The following is a 6,000-nucleotide window of genomic DNA, read 5'->3' as shown; positions in this document are numbered from 1 at the left end:
AGCATTTCTAATTATAGCAGAACTGTCATCAGGTCAAAAGTGACCAATTTTTGCTCTTATTTTAGTTCCGTTGCTCTCCTGAGTATACTGTTTTTTTAATTTTTTTTTAAATCTGCCAAACGGTTCCAGAGATGTGGGCCTTTTTATATAGTACTAATTTTTATGGTGTTTGCATGGGGGCATGATTCATAGAGCAACCTAAGGACATGCCCCAGAGGATCCTGTCAGGTAAAGAAAAGATCATAAAAAGTAGCAGAAAATAATAAGATCTCTGGAACCTCATAGCAGATTAAATAATACTGAGGAGAGCATAAAAAGAGAGAATAAAATAGGAGCAAAAACTGGCGACATGGTGACAGGTCTTCTTTAAAATCGGGTTTCTGCAGAACGGAGGATGCAATTTTTTTAGAGACTATAAAACTATGTGCTTAGTTTGTACTGTCAGCTTTGGATTAATAAGGCACGGTCACCCGGTAAAGAGTGTCCAGTTTTTGGTTAACTGGAGGGGTATCAGAGGCCTCCAATGGAAACAGGTGATCAAAGAGATGGTTGGCATAGCAAGGAGGGCTAAACGCCTGGTGATAATGGTGTTGCACGTGGGTGGCAATGATGTAGTCAAGCAAAAGGTGGCCGGTCTGTACAAATGGATGACAACGGATATGGAACGGTTTGGCTGTTTATTTACGAATATGATACTGGTGTGGTCAGAGATGATACCACGGGCCGTCTGGCGGGGCGCAAGAGATAAAAAAAAGCCATCGAGCGCAAAAGGAGGAAATTTAATGCTTCAATCGGAAAATTTATGAGAGGAAAGGGCGGTATCGTAATTCGTCACCACCAGCTGCAAGGCGATAACACAGCACTACTAAGACCGGACGGAGTTCACCTGACGGACATTGGCTTCGATATTTTTGTGATCCCTACTTTTGTGCATACGCTTGTTCTTGTTTGTTACTATTGCCTACTGGTATGCATATGGTGATCCCCTCTTGCACGAGAAGATTTTGGATGGTGCCCGCTCAACAAAGTGTGTATACACAGACAGGAGCTTGGCGCAAGCCGCCCGTTACGAAATGTAATTGCCTTTCTCTGTTTATGTAATTAATAAACTGTGAACGACCTGTTCAACCCCCCTAGGACTGTGTGTGTTTCATTACGGGATTGATGGGAGGGTGAAGGCGCTGGTTACGACACGCAGGTCTCCACAGTCCTATGTGCTTAGTTTGTACTGTCAGCTTTGGATTAATAAGGCCCTGTCACCCGGTAAAGAGTGTCCAATTTTTGCTCATAATTTATTCTTGCTGCTCTCCTGCATAATTGTTTGGGGGTTTTTTTTATTTTATTTTTAATCCATCTTGCACCTTTTTATTTTGTGTGCCTAATATGTTAATTTTTATCATCTTTACCAAGTGGGCGATGCTTACAGGAGTCTCTGAGGGTGGGTCTTAACGCTGCGCTACATAAATACCCTGTGAGCAACGCTCTCTTGGTAAATACTATAAAAATTTGCATATTGGGTGCACATAATAAAAAGGCCTGTATCTCTAGAATCATATAACAAATTTTTTTAAAAAAAGAAAAAAAAATGGAAATACTTTGGAAAGGAGCGGAAATAAAGTAAGACCAAATCTGACCACTTTTGACCTGGCGATAGATCCTCTGTAAATAAGGTCTAAAATACTGCCATGAAGACAAAAAGAACGCTTCAGACAAATTCACTAATTCTATAAAGTTTAATTAATTAAAACTTAATAGGATCCAAGGTTAATGCAAAAAATGAAACATGAAAAGTCCAAGATGGGTGAAAACCTTCTCTACCTTTTACATGTAACATGAAGGGCACTGTACTCTCTGTCGATGAATGCATAGTGCCATGCTGTTTTATTCTATACATCTATGGACTTTTTCTTTCCACTTTCTTTTAATTGCATTTTGCAAGGCCCAGCAGGAAAGCCGCATGGATATAAAGAATAGCGCAATGTGAATAGCATAGAATAAATGTCCCTGCAGTGTGGTATTATGGGGATACACTTTGTGTCATGCGTTATTGTTTTTTACATCTGTACATTAACATCAAAGATCTGCACATGAGACACATCTATATGTGTCTCATGTGCAGATTTTCTTTTTCCCCTTCAAATAGGTTAAAAGGAATAGAAATGTGTTTCACATTAGTTTCATTAATTAAATATTAGAAATAAAGGGGGGCATTTACTAAAAGACCAGTTTAAATGCACAACATACCAAAATCTAGTCCAGCGATGTGCAGATGTAGATTTTCATTATAATTGACATCCAACTCCAGTGGATATATCTAATAAATTTGCAAGGCCATGGGCTACCTCTTCCACATTAACTTGCATTCTAGTGATAAGGAGATAACTCTGCTCATTCTGTCCTAGTCTATACATCAAAGCTACCAAGGGATCAGCAAACAACAGAAAGTGTTTGTATGTTTTGGTTGTAAATTATAATTTTTGAATCAAAATTTTTCATATGGATAGTGACAAAATAAACATTGCCAAACCAGAAAAAAATAAAAAGTACTTTTGTGATTATATATTCCTTTTAAGGGAAGATGACTCTACTCATTCTGTTCTAGTCTATGTGGGAAAGCTACCAAGTGGGCAGCAAAGAACAGAAAGTGCCAGCATGTTCTGGCTGAAAAGTTTCATTGTTTTATTCAAAACTTTTTTTATGGATGGTGACAAAAAAAATGAAATCACCAAACCAAAAAAAAAATATTAAATGTAAATATTTTTGTGATTATATATTCCTTTTAAAAGAAGATGACTGCTCATTCTGCCCCAGTCTACACAGCAAAGCAACCAAGTGAGCAGCAAAGAACAGAAAGTGTCTGCATGTTTTAGCTGAAAAACTTCAAATTTTTTTTTTAAACTTATTTTATAGATCATGACAAAAAAATTAAAACCACCAAACCAGAAAAAAAGAAGAAATTTAAATATTTTTGTGTTTATACATTCACTTTAAAGAGGGCCTGTAGCCAAGTCACAAATGGCTAGTTTTAGCTTTTTATTGCCACTACTCCCCCTGAGTATTCCTTTTTTTCAAATCATACTGTGCCAAAGATATGGGCCTTTTTTTTAACTTAGTGTTAGTTTTATTGGTCTTTTCAAGGGGCGTGACTGAAAAAATTATTTTACACGGCATCCTGAAAACTCACCCCAGAGGATCCAATGAGCCCCGCCCCCTTGTAGAGACCATAAGGCTATGTGCACATGTTGCGGATTTGCCTCTGGAATTTTTTTTGTGCGGATTCTGCATCTCTTGGCAGAAAAGGCAGGTGCGGATTTGATGCGTTTCTTATGGGGATTTTGTGCGGATTTACTGTGGATTTTGTGCGGATTTCATGCGTTTTTACCCCTGCGGATTTCTATAATGGAATGGGTACAAAAAGGCTGCAGATCTGCACAAAAGAAGTGACATTGCTCCTTCTTTTAATCCGCAGCTTTTCCGTACGGAATTTTCTGCACCATTAGCACAGCATTTTTTTTCCATTGATTTACATTGTACTGCAAATCACTTGCGCATCTACAGCGTTTCTGCAAGGAAAAAAATGCTCGGATCCGCAGTAAATCAGCAACGTGTGCACATAGCCTAAAAATTAGCACTAAGTAAAAAGGTTCATGTCTCTGAAACCTTATAGTGGATTCCAAACAAACAAGCAAACAAAAAACAGATCAATCAGGAGAGCAGCAGACATTAAATAAGAGCAAAAACTGACTACTTTTCACCTGGTGACAGGTCCTCTATAAATGTCCTTCTACAAAAGTGGCTAGTGGCTAAGCGTCACACATGCCTAATTTTATATGATCAATCAAAGGTTCTACAGGATTTGTTGCACCAACTCTGCCAGAATAAAGCCATTCACTTTTAACACTTATCATGGGGGATTTTAAATTTTATCTATGTGGCTATCATGACTGAATAGTTGTTACTCACCTGTCCTAGTTCAAGGTCATTTTGCCCGATTACTTAACCCGGCTCAGAGGCAGGTCACTCACCGCCTATGAATTCAGGTAGTTTGCATGCTTCCATTACTTTGTGCTGAGAACACCTTTGTTCCAGCACTGTTACATTAGGGTGCAACTCTGCTAGATCATGGTTCCAGCAATGCTACATTGCAGTACAACGCTACTACATCACAGGAATGAGTCTGCAATGTTGTTGTAGCAACTGCTATATCATGGTAACAACTCTGCTACATCATTGTATCAACTATGCTACTTTTTGATAATGCCTCTGCTTCACCAGTCAATACTTTTCCAGCTCCACTATATCGTCTTTGTATCTCCTTTAGAGCCCACTAGTCCATCCTGCTGTTCCAGTGTATAATTTCTCTTGCCCTGATTCAGTCTTCTCTACCAGAAGCAATGAGAGGTCTTAAGCAGGGGCGGATCCTTGCACAGGAAGGGTCTCTACTAGTGATGAGCAAGTATACTCGTTGCTGGGGTTTTCCCAAGCCTGCTCGGGTGACCTCCGAGTATTTGTTAGTGTTCGGAGATTTAGTTTTGATCGCCGCAGCTGAATGATTTACAGCTACTAGCCAGGCTGAGTACATGTAGGGGTTGCGTGGTTGCTAGGGAATCCCCACATGTACTCAGGCTGGCTAGTAGCTGTAAATCATTCAGCTGCTGCGATGAAAACTAAATCTCCGAACACTAACAAATACTCGGAGACCACCCGAGCAACGAGTATATTCGCTCATCACTAGTTTCTACTAAACAAAGAGACCAACCAAGAGTTTCCAAACAAGATGACATTATTCCTTCTACATATCAAGTCAATGATAATTAATGTATTTCATAGTTTTTTTTCCCAGTCTGGTCACAGTACATACTAGGTTTCCGAGTGATATCACCAGTGGTGGTACATACCCATTTGATAATGTCAGTAATAGGACCCCTAGAGTAAATTGTGATTCCTCTGAGGAACAATGTAATCCTTTTTCTTCTGGCAATCAGCAGTCTTACCCGCATAGCTAAGGGGTCAATAGAGTAGATCCAGTAGTGATGCCCTAGAGGTAACCCTCTCATCTTTAAAGGGGCTGTTCACTACTTACCCAATACCCCGGAGTTAAATAAGCTGATTTTCACCTCCCGCACTAGCGATGTTGGTGTTGGGGTATTTGGACATTTGACAACGGGTTGTCCAAGTAGCGTCCTTAGTTGCCCATTTCTCCACTGCATCCAATTAGAAATGGGACTTTTGTGGCTAGCCAAAGCGATGTAGACCATTAGTAGCACATTCACAGGAGGTAGCCCCAACAGCCTAAGTCTTAGTTATCGGATTCTCCTATACTTGGACCACGTCTTGCCATTGTTGCAACACCAGGTCATCACATGTGATTTTTTTTACTTGGCATTGTCACCTGGCAATCATCCGAATATTCATTTTGCCCCAAAAATACTTTTCCCGTTTCTTCATATTAACAATATACGGTAGAAATAATTGGGTTGGCATTTTTCTTATTCTAATCTTCAGCCCAGGAAAGGAAATGTCTTATTTCACCTTTCAGGGTTCTTCCCTCTCCCCGTGAATGATTGCAGTATTGTCCCTACCCCTATATTCCATTATCAATATTGTAGTGTTAAAAGCGTGATACTATCCATCCTGTATCTAAAAAGTCTTTTTAAAATATTACAGGTCCGAATAGCCGAGCAATAAATCGTAACAGTGTTTTGACATTTTTTTTGTTTTTTTGCAGATCAAGCTCTTAATGCTAGGAGAAGATGCAAACAATGGAAAGTTGTCAGCCGCGGGACGCAGTCGGAATGATGGGGTTAAAAAATGTTCTGCCTTATATGCACTTCTCTCAACCCCTTCATTATTTTTGTTGTGTTGATATAGACGCACGTTATCAGTTTCAGTAATATTTACCCTCCTGAAAGGCTGTAATTGGAGCCTCACCATACTTGTATAGGATGATATTCCTGCACGACTGCGTCCTAGCCTTCATCCGTTCTTCCCATTCATTGA

The sequence above is a fragment of the Ranitomeya variabilis genome, chromosome 1 (genome assembly GCF_051348905.1).
Source record: "Ranitomeya variabilis isolate aRanVar5 chromosome 1, aRanVar5.hap1, whole genome shotgun sequence".
In the NCBI taxonomy this organism is placed as follows: Eukaryota; Metazoa; Chordata; class Amphibia; order Anura; family Dendrobatidae; genus Ranitomeya; species Ranitomeya variabilis.
Note: the sequence above shows the minus strand (reverse complement) of the source record.